Below are 19,070 nucleotides of genomic sequence, written 5' to 3' on the forward strand. Positions count from 1 at the left end.
TGGATGATGGATGGACAGATGGTTGAATATATGGTTGGAGGGTTGGGTGGACGGATAGGTGGAAGGATGAGTGGATGGACAGATAGATGAACAGGTAGATGAGTGGATGGTTGGGTGGATGGGTGGATGGATGATTAAGTGGATGGATGAATGAGTGGTTGGGTGGATGGGTGGTTGGGTAGACGGGTGCATGGATGACTGGGTGGGTGGGTGGATGGATGGATGGATAGATGGATAGACAGGTGAATGGGTGAGTGTGTCTATGTATGTATGGGTGGATGTATGTATGAATGTATGGGTGGATGGGAGGTGGGTGTATAGAAGTTTGGGTGGATGGATGGGTTGATGGGTGGATAGATGGATGGATGGGTAAATGGGTGGATGGGTGGATGAGTGGATGGATGGAGGGATGGATGAATGGATGGATGGATAAAAATATGGATGGTTGTGTGAACAGATAAATGGATGGGTGAGTGGATAGACAGATGGATAGATGAACAGGTGGGTGAATGTGTGGATGGATGGATGGATGGGTGGTTGAGTGGATGGATGGCTGGGTGGATGGGTAGATAGATACTTGGGTAGATGGGTGAATGGGTGGATGGGTGGATGAACAGACGGATGGATGGATGGATGGATGGATGGATGGATGGATGGATGGTTTGGGTGGATGGATGGTTGGGTGGATGGGTGAATGGATGGGTGGTTGGGTGGATGGATGCATGAACAGATGGACTGTTGGGTGGATGGCTGATTGGGTAGATGGTTGGTTAGACAGGTGGATGGATGTTTGGGTGAATGGGTGGATGGATGAATGTATGGGTGGATGGATGGATGGATGGATGGATGGATGGATGGATGGATAGATGGATAGATGAGTGGATAGATGGATGAATGGGTGGATAGGTAGATGGACAGACAGATAGGTAAATGGGTGGATGGATGGATAGATGGATGGATGGATGGATGGATGGATGGATGGATGGTTGGATGGGTGGATGGATGAGTGGATGGGTAGACGGGTGAATGTGTGGATAGATGGGTGAGTGGAGAGATGGATAAACGAACAGGTTGGTGGATGGGTGGATGGATAGACAGGTGAATGGGTGGGTGGATAGGTGGTGGGGTGGATGGATGGTTGGGTGGATGGGCAGATATATTGGTGGTTGTATGGATAGGTGGATGGGCAGATATATTGGTGGGTGTATGGCTAGGTGGATGGGCAGATGGATAGATGACTGGATGGATGGATGGATGGATGGATGGGTGGATGGTTGGGTGGACGGGTTGATAGATGAGTGGATGGGTGATTGGGTGGGTGGATGGGTGGATGAATGGATGGGTGAATGGGTTCTTGTGTGGATGGATGCATGAACCAATGGATAAGTGGGTGGATGAGTCAATGGATGGGTGGATGAGTGTTAGGTGGATTGGTAGATAGATGGATGGATGGATGAATGGCTCAAGTATTCTTAGTAAAAACTTAAAGTAACCCTAGATGTCCTGGTTTTCCCTTCCATACCACACCTCCTCATGGGTCCTAGAGGGAACTCAGGACTGGTCAGCCTCCCTGTGCTGCTTTACTGAACAGGCGCTGGTTCTGGGTGCTGGAGATGCAGCTGGGAACCACAGTGTTTTCTCTCTGGGATCTCTTATTTTTGTCTCCTCTCAGTTCTTTCTACTCTAGGCTCTCCCTCTCCCCATGCACTGCCTTAAAGTGGAAATCACTTGTCGGCTCATGCACAACTCTGGTTTGAAGGAGTCTCTATCTGGGAACAGCTATGGCCCACCAGAAATGCTCTGGGCAGCCAAGGCAAGCCAGCCTCTCAAGGGCAAGAACCTTGTCCTCCTTTACTGGACGAGACCCCGCATGTCACCCCAGCGCACCTGGGGCCTTCCTGAGAGCCTGTGTTGGGGAAAACACAGAAGCCTTGTGTGGGTTGCTGGAAAGTAGCTTCTGTGCTTATTCTCATTCTCTGCACAAAATTTAACTTTCTTCCCAGTTGGTGGTTGGAGTCATCAGAGCCATTTGGCAGATAGTGTCTCCCACGTAGGGATGTAGGACCCACTTGGAGCAGTGGCCAGGAGCACATCCCGTGGACTCAGGTCGGGTCCTGGCTCTATTGGCCATGCAGCATGAGCAAGAAGCCTCAGTTTGCTCACCTGCAGATAGAGGAACAGGTGCCCATACACGGTTACTGTGAAAGCGAAAGGAGACATGGATGAAGTCTTATTTCCTCTCCTTTCACTTCAGGTCACATGTGTATTTTTACTTTTGCTATTTGGGGAGTGGAGGAAGAGAGGTAACATGTGCATGCCTGAGTGAATGTAGGTGTGTTCCCTTGTGTGTGTGGTGAGGGTCAGGGCATGATGCCTGGACATGGGAACCCATCACAGCCATGCATAGATGGTGGAGAGTGGAGGGCTTCGGAGTTAAGGCCTGGGCTGCAGGTGTGCTTCCTGCTCTCACTGCTGCCTGTCCCTGCCTCTGCTTTCCTCACCTTCTGAGAACAAACCAGGGCAAAGTGACGGCTGGAGTAAATGCTCTGGTCAATCCTGAGTGAACTGGGCCCTGGCATGTCCTCCGTGTAAACTTTCTGAAAGAGCCCTCTCCACCCACACACTCAGGAAAGGTGAATTTCTGTCGTGCCTGCATCCCCATCATTCGGGATCTGGTGTCACCCCCGCTGGTCCCCTGTGCCTCCTATGTGTGCCATTCTGGGCCATCTCCGTCCTTTCAGGGGCTGCTGGAGGGAGTGGTGGTCCCCGCTCATGTGGTGAAGAACTTCAGAAGCAGAAACCCAACTCCAGTCCTGCAGAACCAGAGAGGAAGTTTGGGACAATCAGGCCTTGACACCTCCTGAGACGTAGGGCTCATGCCTGGGCCACATTGGGCCCCTAAAGAAGAGCATGCGGCGGCCATCCCAGAAGGAGCAATCTGGGTTGGCTCCTGAGCACAGCGTGGATTTCTCCTCCTCATCTGCACCCATCCTCCCAAGGGCAGAATTCTCAGGTGGCCCCAGTGCCCCAGGCTTTGTGCAGCTGTGGCCTTTGGAGGATGGCGGAAGCTGTGACTGTGACTCAGCGCTGTCCTCACGATTGTACTGGGCCACATGGAAAGGAAAGGCCCTGGGTGGGCCTGGCCTCATCAGGTGAGCCCTCGCAAAGCAGAGTTTTCCCCAGCTGGGGTATGAAAAGTAAGGAAGATAGACTAGATAGGGCTGGCCTGACAGCGAGCACCTGCCCTATGGGCCACCTGTAGGGACCACAGGGAGGGGGGCCTCAGAGGACTTCTAGGACCTAATTGTGGTTCCCAGGTGAAGGATGGCAAGAAAATGGAGACTTCAGTCCCACAACTTTAAAGAAGTGAACCTGCCAACAGCCAGTGAGCCTGAAAGAGCACCCCCGCCACAGCTGTGAATGGCACCCCTGCCTGACACCTTGATCTAAACCCATAGAGAAGCTGAGCAGAAAATCGGGCCACACTGTGCCCAGACTTCTGACCCGCCGAACAGCCAGGTTATGAACACACGCTGTTTGAACCTGCTGTTTTTTATCACTTATTACTCAGCCATAGTGGATATTCTGGCTCTGGGTGTAGCCAGAATCCTAGAGATATCCCAAGGAACCTGGATTTAAGTATTTTGCAGATGGATGGGGTAATCCACCTGGCATTCTCTAACCTATGGCAGAGTAAGATTGGTCTTTTGGAAGCCTAATAATCCAAAATAATCAGCACACTGTTCCATTTAGTGTTCTCTTTTGGTGACTTGTTTTAAAACGTCATAAAAATCCTAAAAGGATGAATGAGTTCATATGAGTTTTTTGTTTTAAGATATCCAATAAGACGGCACAAAAATAATTAACATGAGAGAATACTGTGATTGCATGTAAGGCTTAGAACTACCTGTATTTTAACACTTTGAACACTGGACTTGCTGGATGGAATTCTGAAGGTATGTGGTACAACTAAATTCTCTAAATCTATTTACTGCTGGAACCCAGCAAGTGCACAGGGAAAGGACCCGGGTGGTGTGCCCCAGCCTTGGGGAGGCCATCCCGATGGCAGAGGACTCAGCAGTCTTCCCTTCGCTGCACCTGCCGTCTCTTCTGCTTGCTTTGCTATTTCACAAGAGCACTTATGAATGCACCTATTGAGAGAAAAGTGACCCTTTGATTTGCATTTATTATGCCTTTTACTAGGGACTTTTTCCTTTTGGTCACGGAAATAAAATATTAATCATTCCTCTGTGAGGATGTTCTGTGTGTGCCTGAGTTTTGGTGGCATCTTTCCTAGTTAGCATTTGACCCACAGTCCATGAACATTAGCCCTGTCTGTCCAACACTTCTGTGAGCAGCCACAGCAGGTGACAGGAAGGGAAGAAAAGGCCTCCACAAAGAGGAGTTCGGATACAGTGGCGTTCTCAGCGATGGTTCCAAGATGCCACTGCCAGAAAACAATGGACATGCCATTTGACCCAAACAGGACAAAGGGAGAACAAATGTGTTTTACTCAATGCAATGAAAAAATAGGATACAATTTGATGTCCTTAATTTGGTGGCGCCTGAAGATAGAGCGAGTTCTCTTTGGAAAACGTGGTGTAGGGTACTCATCACCAACCCGGGTGGAGTGATGAGCGTGCCTCTGTGTACACTTGGGCGGGGCTGTCTCATTCATGTAATGTGGCTCAATCAGGCTCCCTTGATTTGCTGCCAGCAATATTCTCATTTCCGTTCTGAGCTCACACTCAGCAGAGACTTACCTCTTTTATTAAGCTGGTTCATAGGGATTTGACTGCACAGAAACATTTAAGTGCTTTCAACTCTTCAAGGTCCCTCTCTCCATCTGTCTTTGACATATATATTCTGTTTAGAATATGGGGTGATAGCCTGTTTGTTTTGGCCAGGCATGTCTGAATAAGCCACACCTTTCTAAATTTACATTCTACTATCGTGCATTATCTCCATCTAGCTCTGATGACAGAAGCAGACGTGGTTTCCACAGCAAGCATGACTTCAAGTTCCTCCTGTTTCTTAATTGGGCTTCAATTTGTTCTCAGTGCCAAATTTCCAAAGCTCCTACGTTCTTTACTCACCGTTTTTGTCTTTCTATCAATCAGCTATTTCCCAGACTTAATCGAATGCTGATAAAGGGTGCAGGGTTTTGTGTCATGTGCTGTTAGGAGACACAGGTGAGGGAGAGCAGAGACAGAGAGAGAGACAGAGACAGAGAGAGAGAGACAGAGAGAGAGAGAGAGAATATTTGCTCTTGTTGAGATAGGATACAAGGCCTGCCCATGATCACAAAACTTTATTTTGTACAGCATAATGGTAAAAGAACTGACAAGGCACAACAGATGATAGTGTAAATGAATTAGCAATTGCAAGACACCAGAGAGCCACAGTGACTTTCTACGAGGCATTTCCAAAAGTCTAAACATTTCCTAAACAACGATAGGCAAAACTAGTGAATAGAAAACTCCCCCATCAAACTGCAGGGCAAACTCAGACACCTGATCTTGTCTTTTAACCAGTTGATGAACGCCAATTTATGAAGACGTTCACAGCCTCAGCCACTGATGGCACTGCAAGTCACCTAACTGGGGTTGGTGGAAACTCTGCCCTAGAGATGGTCCCAGTGTGTCCTGGCTGCCATGAAGCCCATGGCCTGTGACACCAAGATGCTTGGGCAATGGACTTGGGGAATGCGGCTGCTTTCCGCAGGGCTCCCCAGATTGCCTGGGACCAGGGCTATGGGGAAGGCACAGGGCCAACAGATCATTATAGCAATTCAAACTGTGCATTGTGACTTGCTTTTTGTAAATGGTGATACCTATTTCCAAAAGTTCCTTTGAGGAAAGCACAAATGCAGGTGTGTAATATGGGTGGTGCCTTCCATGGACAACGCAGGGAAATTCTGCAATCAGCGACTTAAGAATAACTATGCCAGCCAGGTGCGGTGGCTCACGCCTGTAATCCGAGCACCCCAGGAGGCCGAGGCGGGCGGATCACCTGAGGTCTGGAGTTCGAGACCAGCCTGGCCAACATGGTAAAACCCTGTCTCTGCTAAAAATACAAAAATTAGCCAGGCGTGGTGGTGCGCACCTGTAATCCCAACTACTGGGGTGGCTGAGGCAAGAGAACTGGTTGAACCCGGGAGGCGGAGGTTGCAGTGAACCGAGATCACAACACTGCAGTCCAGCCTGGGCGACAGGGTGAGACTCCGTCTCAAAAATAAAAAAAAAGGAAACCAAACCTGCTCACCCACTAAGCCAGTGATTCCCAACTTCAACAAGCAAGCCAGTCAGCAAGAAAGCCCAGGAAGGTTCTGACGCAGGAGGGGTGGTCTGGGAGCCAAGAACCCACCTTTCTTAGTCACCAGGCAGTGCTGCGGCAGCTTGCCTGGGAAACACTTTGAATGTCACCGTCCATAGAATGGGCCTAGCGCCCCGGTGTCCCCTTCACACATTCTGTGAAAATCCCGGGGGTCCCGGACATTCTGACTTTCTCCATTCCTCGCACCTCCCTTTCCCCAGTGAAAAAATCCCTGCTGAGCTCAGGGCACTGGAACTGAGGCAGGGACGTGAGGTCTCTGTGGTTCCCGTGTCCTGGAGGCTAGGCGGCTTACATCAGACCAGCAAAGGAGCTGCAGCAGCACAGCACAGCTGAGGCTCTGCAGAGCCTCAGCTCTGCAGGAGGGGGCCTCAGGGGAGTCACCGAGGGGGTTGCAGAGAAGGGTGCCAGGCCCTGACAGATGAGACAGGGAGCACAGGCGAGGGAGGGCAGAAACCTTGGAAGGTAGAAGAAGGCGTCGACCCCTGAGAGACCCGTGCTGGGAGCTGAGGCCCCAGCAGAGCCCACGTGGGTGACCCAGTGAGAGCAGAGGGTGGTGATGGGGCCTGAGGGGTCCCAGGGAGGAGCGCAGGGCTTATCTTGAGGTCCGGGGAGGTTGCGATGAATTTGAAGCAGCCTCGTGACGTGAACGTTCTTCAAAGGTCCCTCCAGAGGATGGTAGAGAGTCGCTGGAGGGGCAGAGTGGACATGGAAGGATGGTCCAGGGGCTGCCCCAGGTAGGAGATGGGAGCTTGGACAGAGGGGAGGCTGTGCAGGTGAGAGGAGCAGGTCATTTGAGAGGCCATTCCAGCTGAAACCATGGGAATGCTGTTGGGTTGGATATTGGGAATGGGTCAGGGGAAAGGAGGAAAAGAAAGAAACTTCAGGCTTGAGCACCAGGGTAAGCGGTTGCCCAGGACCCAGGCTGGGTCTGGGTGTGCGAGGGTAATCCCACCTGTGTCTTACAAAGAGGGGCTGGGATACCGCAGACTTCCCTCATGCAATCTCCCTACTTCCAGAGATGGCTTTTTCCCAGTGTAGATTGAGACCATCAAACTCTAAAATCTAGGAGGCGTCCGCACCATGACACCAGAGGAGTGTGGCTGGTACGATGGCCCTAGACCTTGGACTTGGGAGCCTGCACCCCAATGTGCACACTGGAATTTGCAGAACTGTCCCCAGCAAAATGCAGCCAGGTCCACAGCCTCTGAGCAGCTGCCGGCAGCCCGTCCGGTGCAGACGCTGTCTGACTCTGCTTGGAGAGCGGAGAGCGGGACGCTGCCTGCACATGCTGCGGGTTTTGTCTCTGGGCAGCTGCCCTGGGACCCAGCACCCAGGATGCAGTTTATTTATGGGTACAGATGAGCACAGAGATAACTACAGCGGGGGAATTAGACATGTTTTCTGGACGTGTCTTGTAACACAGAAGCCTCAGAGATGCTAACAGCACAGGGAGTTCTAGGAAGAGGTGTTGAGAGCCGCCTGGGGCTCCGCACCTGCACAGCCTCCTCCTGGGCGTGGCCAGCCCTGCCCGCCTCCATTCACTTCCCCACATCAGCACTGACTGTGGGAGTCCTGCTACTGGCCCCGGGCCATCAGTCTCAGCGCTTAGCTCTAAAACTTTGGTCAAATTGGCAAAGGGGCCCCTCTGAGCAGCCGGTGGCAGATTCCATGTCCTGCCTGGCCCTGCAGAGCCCCCTCTCCCGCCTCTCAGCTCGGCAGGGCCAGGCTGTCTCAGCCCTGCAAGAGGATCTGAAACATTCGGGCAGCACCACCCTGCAAAGGTCCTGAGCATTGTGTCATTAGACAGGGAGAGCACTGCGCTTACCTGTAAATGAGGTGTGGCCAAGTTTGGGCTTTGGAGCAGGAAGCAAGCTCATTCTGTTCTTGAGTGATGCTGCTTATGATTTAATATAAACTACGATACAAACATCGGAAAGTAACCCAAAGAACCATTTCCTCTTCTGAGACTTACACATAAATTATATATGCACCGTATACAAATAATACGACTAAAATTGAGCCTAAGAATTGATCTTCCAAGTATCCTGGGGTGGGGGGAAAGAGGGTAAAATGAACTGCCTTTTTAGAAACATCGTAGTCTTCATCGATGCTACTTTTTATAGAGTACGACACATTTTACCCTTGGAGAGAAGGGTGCTGGTAGGGTGTGGAGGCTGAACACGTAAGATTTCTTTTAATTGCATGAAACACATAACCCTTTAATAAGTTAATATGACGATGCCTCCAGGCCCTCCGTCGTATTCCCGTGAGGACGCATTGACCCACTTCCAGCCCTCTCATCCATTTCTCTATAATGATGTCACTTCTAATTCACTTCACACTTTAATTAAATCAAACAAGCAACCTTGCCAGAGACGGATATCTTGTAAGGGATTTCTAATGACAACGAGTTTTGGAAGTGATTAATGTATGGACAGGTGTAAACCTTTCAACTTAATCATTCATTGGAATGATTTCAATTCATGGAGAAAGATAAAATGATATAGATTGAAAATTACAACTCCAATCATTCAAAGTCTATTTGCCTCAAAGAAAGCCTGTGTGTGTTTCTGTGTGTGTGTGTGAGAGAGAGAGAGTGGTGTGTGTGTGTGTGGTGTGTGTGGTACATGTGTGGTATGAGTGCAGGGCGTGTATGTGTGGTGTGTGCATGGTTGTATATATGTGCTCTGTGTATGTGTGTGGGCTGTGTGTGAGTGTAAGTGCGGTGTGTGTGATGTGTGTGTGGTGTGTGTCTAAGAACACAGATGGGGTATTTCTCATCTGTGTGAGCTGTCTACCGGCCACACTCACAGCAGTCGGCAGTGTGGGTTAAGGGGGATTTGACTTTGCCTGAGAGCAGCAGCAGTTAGAAAGTTGAGAGCCACCCACTCCTGTAAACCAGGTTCCTTTCTCTACCTACAGAGTGAGAACAACTCTTTGGGGTGGGAGCCATGTCCCTTTTTTGCTGGAGAATCTGAATTTTCCACAAAAAAAGACCCTGAGTAGCAGATGGAGGCCTCCCATCTCCTCACTCAGCCCCGCTGCCAGAGAAGTGTGGCTCTCCCATGTTAGGCGGGGCCAAGAGGGCGCGGCGATGCTCCGGGCAGTGGCACACGCAGCACAGGGCCCCTCCACTTGGGACCAGGTTCAGAAGCAAGGCCCAGCCATTTCTGTCCAGGGCGCTCAGCTGAGCATGCTCTGATTGAGAAGGCAAGAGGTGCCGCTTTTAAAAATAATTGAGATGTCTCCATTTAAACAACAACAAAGCCTAAAAGACGGGTTTCACTCGAGTCCCCAGAGGCAGAGCCTGGGACAGGTCTGTGGGCAGGTGACGCAGGCAGCACTAAGGGGACCTGTGGATCCCGGGGCTGGGGAGGAGCATGTGAGTGGGGGAGCTGCGTCTCTTCCCTGGGAGCTGCGGGGGCCAGGGCAGCACAGACGCACTCCCCTGGGGCCAGTGGACAGACAGACACACATAGACATATACAGACGCACAGAGATACACACAGACACACAGAGATACACAGACAGATGCACACAGACACACAGAGTCACACAGGCACAGACACACACACGGATACACACAGACACACACAGACACATACAGACGCACAGAGATACACACAGACACACAGAGATACACAGACAGACGCACACAGACACAGACTCACACAGGCACAGACAGGTGCACAGAGATACACACAGACACACAGAGATACACAGACAGACACACACAGATACACAGACTTACACAGGCACAGACACACAGACACACAGACTTACATAGGCACAGACACACACAGACACACATGACATGCAAACACACAAAGACACAGACACACTCAGACACACACAGACATACAGACACACACACAGACACATATGGGCACGCAGACACGCAGAAATACATAGACAGACACATACAGACAGACAGACATGCAGAGATACACAGATAGAAACACACAGATATATAGACACGGACACATACAGACACAAAGACACACACAGACACATACAGACACACAGACACACATACACACAAATACACATACACATGCAGATACATAGACACATACAGATACATAGACATACAGACACACAGACACACACAGACACACAGACACACACAGACACAGAGACACATACAGATACACAGACACACTCAGATATATAGGCACACAGACCCAGACAATATACACACAGATACATAGACACACACAGATACACAGACACACACAGATACACAGATGCACACACACAGATAAACACAGATGCACACACACAAACAGAAATACACAGATACACAGAGAAACAGACACAGACACACAGACACAGACACACCCACACACTTAATGCTCTGTGACCAGAATCAATAGGGGGCATGGTAGCAAAGAAAAGAAATGGTCTAGAAGTCTTTTTTCATATATGGCTCTAAAATTTAAACTTTGTATGCAAATTTGACAACTTAATATCTCAACACTTGGAGACTAAAATATAACTTCTATGGAAGCCAAAATGTTTTTGAGTTTACACCTCAACAAAAGCCTTTATTGGCTTATTCTCAGCTGTAATGTGATGAACCTCAACGAAAGAAAGAACGTGGTGAAGATTACATCACTCTTAGTTATGGTACATGAATTAATTTTAATTAACTGGAAGGCAACCCTGTTAACAAAGTAGCCAATTATTTAAAAATGTAGTATGAGTGTACCGCATTTCTATGTTAATCAGTTAACACGGTCACAAATGACTGAATGTAGAAAGGTATTCTGATTTACAAATAAGCTTTTATTCTAAAAATTAGATTACAAATGCATTATTTCAATAGAAAGAATTGGCAAAGAAGAATCCAAAGAGAAAAAAATAGTAGCAGCAACAAGCTTTTCCTTTAGGTTATATTTTTCTTTAAAATTGGATAGATTATTCAAGTAAAATCAGTTATATACCCATAATTTAGAAAATTTTAAAAAGCATAGGAAGATAAAATGTCTCCTGTAGTCTCACACTTCAGACAAATATCTTTGAACTATTCATATATATATACACACATATATATGTATATACATATACGTATATATACATATATACACTCATATACATATATATTCATATTACTATGGCTATTTTTGTTGGAAATTGATTCTATATTATCTGTATAGTTTCTTAAAATACTTTGTCTTTTATAAATAAGGTAATGGATAATTTTCCCTCAATGCATAGGATAGCATTTCTTTATAAAATTAAACATGGTTCTGAAATATTATTTCAGTGTCTGTGTAATAGTCTATATTTTGTGTGTTCCAAACATTTCAAATAAATATTCTATGGTGGGGCATAATTATTTTTAATAAATATAAAGTTAACTTTTTGACATCTTTTGAAACAAAAATAAAAATATGTTTTCACTTCTGATTATTTCTTTATAGTAAATTCCTAAAAGTAGATTCACAAGTTCCTAATATATGGTTCTTTAAATGGTTCTTCACACATATTTTCTAAAAATTTTCTAGAAAAGTTGCCAAATTCGACTTTCATCGGCACCGTGAATACGGCAGAAAACCGTGCACCGTTCTTGGGAGACTCTCCCTGTTTCGCAGCCAGTCTTGCTACCACTTTCACTTCTGTTTTATGTACTTGTCAATTTGAAAAAAAGAAAAAAAGCTGGCCAAATATTTTAATGATTAGTGTCTATATGTATATTTTGTTATCCTTATATTGATTTTAAAAATGGTTCAATTTAATATGTAAAACTTCATTATATATTTAGGCTACTTATCACAATTAAGTTACGTATGTTGCAAGTACATTTTCCCAATAGGCTATTTTTTTTTTCATTTTCCTTTGGTAGTTTTAGATTTCAGAGACGTTAATTTTAGTGTATTTTAAGACAAGTTAAAGAATTAAGAACCTGATAAAATATATGAATGGTAGAGAAAAAAAACAACAACAACACAATCATAAAGGCTGAGAAACAAGGTGATAGACCTTAAGAAAGATCAAGAAAACAAGGAAGGAATCATTTACAAGGAAGGAATCATTTTTAAAAAGACTAAGCTAGAAGTAACACAGGGTGAGTAAACACAACAGAGAGTAGCTTAAAAGAAATAGAAGGCGAAATGAAGGAAATATTAACAAGTGAAAAAGAAATGAAGAGAATGTTGAAGAGAATTTGAAAGAAAATGACGCTAACAGAAAAAGATCAAGGAGGATCTGACCCAATTAGAAGAGGAGCCCAGAAGCCGGGGGCGCAACGGCTCAGGCTTGTAATCCCAGCACTTTGAGAGGCCAAGGCAGGCGGATCATGACGTAAGGAGTTCGAGACCAGCCTGGCCATCATGGTGAAACCCCATGTCTACTGCAGATACGAAAAAAAAAAAATTAGCTGGGCGTGGTGGTGTGCACCTGCAATCCCAGCTACTCAGGAGGCTGAGGCAGGAGAATCACTTGAACCAAGGAGGCAGAGGTTGCAGTGAGCCGAGATCACACCACTGCACTCCAGCCTGGGCAACAACAACAAAAAAGAAGCCCAGAAGAAGGAAGCAAAGCAAGGGGGCAGAAGAACAAGATATAGGACAACTTCTGAAAAACAGAAGTCTTACATCTATGTATTTAAAAGTCCACTTAGTGGAAAAAGAAGAAAAAACATCATGATGACCAATATTGAAATATTTTAATGTCAAGCTACTGGGCTTTAAAGAAAACCACCAACAACAAAAACTCTTTTGAATTCAAAGTGAAAAATTAAGCCTCCTATGAAAAAAAAGAAAATCAGATTGTCATACAAATTTTTGATAGCAAAACTTTATGCCAAAAATAATAGAAACTTTTAAAGTATTCAAAGATAGAAGTGAGTAATGGATTTGATATCCAGCTAAACTAGTGCTTAAATATAAAATACATTTTTAAAACTAGTTATCAATATGCAAAAACTTAGGATGTATTGCTCTACTGAGCACTGAAAATTCTCTTAGAAAATTAGTTTGAGACAGCCAATATTACTAAAACATTCTGTATAAGAACTGTTTGTGAGCATTAAATGTTTAATTGTAGAACAAAGAAAAGTAATAATGATAAGGTGTAGATTATAGTGTGTAATGGCTATATGCTTGGAAAATGTAGATAAATTACAACCATTAAAACTGAGCGATGATGAACAGATCCTATGAAAAATGACATTGCCTTAAAGCTATTAATGGGAAAACAAGGATATTACTTCTTATCAGAGGCCAGAGAGATAAATGAGAAAGAAAAGGATGAAGTTTATAGTTAATGTAACTATTGTTTCTCCTAGGATAAAGAGAAATAAAAGGGAAGATGATAGAAAGAAATTGATATAAAGATTGATATAAAGCTAACTAGAACACAAATATAAACTAAAGTTAAACCCAAAAATAAACTAAAAAGAGAGAGACGCGAAAAGAAAAAATTACAAACCATATAATGAATAAGTCTGTACAAGTCTCATGTGTCTATAATCATAATGATTAACATAACAGTATAACACTGACTCTAGATAGAGTGCCTGTATCTATCAGCTTAAGTCACTCATTAAAGGATAAATATTGTTCAAATAACCCAGCAAAGCTAAATCCCAAATTATGCTTCGTAGTACAGACACATCTAAAACAGAAACCCAGAAAGACTGAAAAGGTAATGATAGACAAAGATACACCAGGAAAACACACATATAAAAGCAAGAGATGCAATTTTTGTATCTGACTAAAAGCATTAAAGGGAAAGAAATCACTTTAAACTTCTGAAGGCTACAAGTCTCCATTAAGACATAACAGTGAGTAATATCCACAGCTTGTTAACAGCTCTGGCAAAGCATGAACTGGAGAAGATGTGAGGAGAAACAGACAAAATCACCCTAATAAAGTAGGTATTAATACATTTCTATCTGTGCAGGTGAGATAGATGGACAGTGTATACATAAGAATGTAGATGACTTAAATAACAGACTCAGCAGAAAAATCTTACAGATTGAACTTGAATTCCCAATAATAAGAGAATGAAGCTTCTCTTCAAGACCACATGCAGGACTGATAATGTCTCAGTCCACTACAAAAAAACCCAATAAATTCCAAAATGTAGGAAAAAACATAACCAGAATTCTCCAATCATAACACAATGAAAATACAATGAATTCTTTTAAACAAAAAGCACTCTTCCACCTTTACATTTTGTAATTACAAAATTACATTTTGTAATTTATCACTAAATAAATTATAAATTAAAAGGAAAATTTTTAAAGAATACAGAATTTCTTGAAAGCACATATTATTAGAATCTATGAGATATAACTAAAATAGTTACTAGGTGATAAAGAAATGAATTAAATAACAGTATCAACAAAAATTGCTAAAGTAAAAATAAGTAAATGAAAGACCCAATTCAAAAAGCAAGATCAAGAACATCACAGTAAACCAAGAGCAGGGGGTAGAGAGGATAAGGAAGCAGGCGTGAGCAAATGGGTTACCGATCTTTACCATCTGCAGGACTTACCAACTGAAAATTGATTTATTAAAACACCAAATTAGCTAACTTACTCAAAAAAGTGTAAGGGGGAAATGAGGAGAGCACTAATACAAAAAATTAAAAATGAGATAGAAGTAACATTCAAAGTGATATTTTAAAAAAAATGCACAAGAAACTACTTTGTACAAATCTATAAAAACATTAAAACCAATCACAAATTGATACAAGAATACTACTTACTGAAATCGACCCCAGTAGAGATAGAAAGTCTAATAAGGCAATAACTGGAAAAGCTAACAACTAGAGAAGACCCCCATACAAAAGAACCATAAGCCACTTATATGGTTTCTCAGAGAAGATCTACCAAATCTTTAAAGATCATATCATTCCAACTACTTCAGAGCAGAGAAAAAGAAGGAAATCTTACAAATCCATTTTGTGATTTATAACACTGATGTAAAACTTAAGAACTACTTAATTCAAATAAAACCTACTGAACACTCTATAAATATCAGTGCAAAAAGCCTTAAAAAGAAATGTAGGAAACAAAATACACAATACATTCTAAACATGACAACATAGCTGATTTAGAAAATTACAAATATATAAAGGTTGTTCAATATTAGAAAAGTCATCAAATAGAGATATGCAGAAAAATTATACAGTCATCTTCAGATATGTAAAAAAGATATTTAATAAAATTTATCACAATTGATATTGAAAACACTCAAAAGTAGGAAGATTAGTAATTATCAAATAGTATTAAATGTTGCCTATAAAAGTCAGAAGGAAAACCTCATGTCCACTGTCTCTACTACTATTTCATACTGTATTTTAAAGACAGCCAAAATTTGTGTGTATATTTTGCTTACATTTCTTGCTGATCCATTACCCACACATATGCAGGCTATGATCCAAGCAGCCCTACTTAAGCTAAAAGAATTAAACTCATAGTTAAATCGTTGTCCTCCCAGCAGAGATATAATGTGCATTTTGACTCTGTCAAGTTAATTGCATAGGTAAAAATAAAGCAAAAGTCTTCTGAGGCACTTCAAACAATTTAGTATTTCTACAACATATTCTTTACAACATTTGGGATGAAGAAACAGGAGGATATGTCAAGTTCTCTAGAGAGAAGGAAATGAGTGAGGAACAAACTCATGATCCCAATGTTACAATCAGCAGACATGAGTTTAAAAGAAGCAATTGTCACTGCTCAAGAATGTAAAGGAAAATATGTTTACAATGAACACAAAGATAGTAGGTATTAGTGGAAAAACATAAACTGAAACAAAATAGAAGACAAAGTTTTAAGTTGAAAATTACAATATCTGAAATTTTTTTAAAATCACTGAATGGGCCTAACAGTGGAATGGACATGACAGAAAATTAGTGAATTTGTTTTTTAAAAAAATCAATAGAAATGTTTCAACTTAAGAATAGAGAGAAAAGAAAAAAGATTGATAGGAGCTAAGGAGAATATCATCAACAGGACTTAAGATGCAGATATTGGAGTCACAAAAGAAAAATGAAGAGAGACTAAGGAAGAATACACACACACACACACACACATATATAAAATCAAATAAATATATAATGAAATATATATATAATGAAATATATATATATAAAGAAAACAATGGCTGAAGTTTTCCCAAATGTGCATAAACACATAAATGTTCAGATTTGTGAATCTTAGTGGACCCCAGCAAAACAAATACAAAGATACAAAGGCAAGCACATTACAGACATTACTTGGAAAACCAAAGTAAACAGAAAATCTTCAGAGCAGCTTGAGAAAAATGACACATTGCATGAGGAGGAACTATGATCCAGTGTCCACTGACTTCTAATATAAAGCAATGGAGACCAGGAGACAGTGGAATAACACTCATCAAACGCTGGAAGGTTAAAATTACCCAGGTTCATCCAGAATTCTACATTCAGCTAAAAGTGCTCAAGAAGAAGGCAAAATAAAGATATCATCAAATAAAAAGAAAACTAGGAATATATGTTGTGAGCAGACCTGCCCTACTAGAAATGCTAAATGAAGTTCCTCACACTAAAGAAAGCGATTCCAGATGGAAACTCAGATCTTCAAGAAAAAGTAAAGGGATTGGAAACGTCAGGAAAATCCGCAGCAGCAGTGCAAAATGCGAAGAAGGGCTTGGACCACACTGACGCAGTTTCTCTTTCAGGGACCTGATTACTTTTTGAAAATCTGTTTTCTTCCCTTTTTCTCTCTGATGATGTTTCTCTCCTTGGCCTTTTCACCAGCTTTGGGGAAATATTTCTGGAGTTTCTCATCGATAAACCTGACTCAATGTTTGCCGATGGCTTGACCCTTCCTGTTCTGTCTGCTTCTTCATCACCCTCAGGTGCTATTTCTTTTCTCACTCTCCTCTGAACTCCCTCCTCTCTGCACCTTCATCTCTCCTCACTAATTTTTTAGTTCCTTGTTTGTATTTTCTTCACACTCAGAGACAGCACAGAGAAAATTCTAATTGCACGTACCTTAGACTTCCTTTAGGAAACTTCTTTTTCAAAATACATTCTTTCCCTATCTTAGGTCTATGCATACACCCTCTTTGTAACAAAGCAGGATGTTTTTATAAGTTCCACCCTGGTTTCTCTCAATTTACCTGCTTTCATAGGAGCATGTCTTGGTGTGCCAGTATGGTGGGTTCTCTACACAGGTGCACCAGAGCCACTGGAAGTGTCTTCATGACAAAGGTGGAGGGCTGGGGGTTAAGCTCAGATTCCCTGCCCAGTGATGCCACAGCCTAGGGAAAATGGGGGAAATCTAGAGACTTGGATAGAACCAACCAGATTCGTCCTTCCAGGCACTTTCCTTATGTTTACTAAAACGGCTTTTCCAGGAACCAGTGTCCTCCAGGTAGAGCCTATGTAGAGAATCTTCTACTCTGGGTTTTTTTGTGTGATCAAGTTGACTTTTCTGTATGGCTTTGCTGTCTCTTGGGTTTGAGAACAGCTCCACTGGGTCAGGAAGGAGACCTCCAGGTTGACAGAAATCTGCACCCAGGAAAAACCAGTTACACTGATGTTTTCACTGGGAGTCACCCCTCTCGCCCCAGGAACTGCTAGCACAGCTGCTTCTGAATTCTATCAGTCTGTCCCTAAAGAGGATGTGGGCGTCCAGATGGTGCCCCTTCGATTTCTTCCAGGTCTAACCCATTCATTGGAAGAGTCTTAGGAACCCTGCCAGGAGGCAGGAGTGTCTTCCACGGAGGCAACTTGTCAGTGCTCAGGGCTTCTTTTCATCCAGCCCCATCTGCATTTTATGTAGAAGAAATTCATTATCATTTCTGGCACTCTGACGAGGCCCTTTCCTGGATTCCAGCAGTAAGTCTATTTTTAACTTCCTTTGATTATCACTCTTAGTTTGAGGAGAGGCATATTGGACATCTGGGCTTACATAGCCATCTCTAGAAAAAGGGGTGGTTCGGCTTCTTAGAGACTTATTTCCTTCCTACACATCAAACAAAGAATTTCAGGAACTTAATATCAAACCGGTGATTTTTTTTATATAAATACATATTGTATTTTCAACTTACTGATGGAAATGTATGAATATTACCAAACAGAGCTTCCTTTTCATGCTCATAGTCATCGCTGATGTATAAATAATTCATTTTAAAACACACACATACACTGTCTCATACTTTGCTGGACACCTGGATTCTTCTACTGGATAGTCACTGACCCCACCAGACAACTCTGCAGCCCCCACCCTCCTATGCTTTAAAGACAGCATCATGTCCATGGACAAGAGCATGTCTGTGCTATTAGGAAATGTTTCCAAAAGTGAGATCTGGACCAACTGAGGGGACCCTTCAGATGAGACGCCTGAGCCTGGCTCCCATTTGTCACAATCACTTTCCCAGTAGGAAACCTGGCAGGGCTTCTTGGCCTAATACGGATCCCAGCTGAGTTGAGTTGGAGCCCAGCCCTTGACCCTGTAACCTGGTGTGGGCTTCTGCCTGCATCTTTCAGCTTCCCACGGCCAGCCCATTCCTAACTGTGCCTTCTCCAGTCCTACTCGGAATGGAGAGTTGAAAATCCCCTGGTCCTAAGAGAGGGATCAACATTAACTCTCACTTTCTCAAATACACAGGAACTTCCCTGACCTTTTAGCCCTTGAAGCTCTGTAAATACCCACCCCTCTAAGGGGCAAGAAAGCCAATGAATCTGTGTTTTGGTTTCAGGCCCTCCATGCAAAACCAGCCGCTCTCTCT

This window comes from Pan troglodytes, chromosome 4 (assembly GCF_028858775.2).
Source record: "Pan troglodytes isolate AG18354 chromosome 4, NHGRI_mPanTro3-v2.0_pri, whole genome shotgun sequence".
Lineage (NCBI taxonomy): Eukaryota > Metazoa > Chordata > Mammalia > Primates > Hominidae > Pan > Pan troglodytes.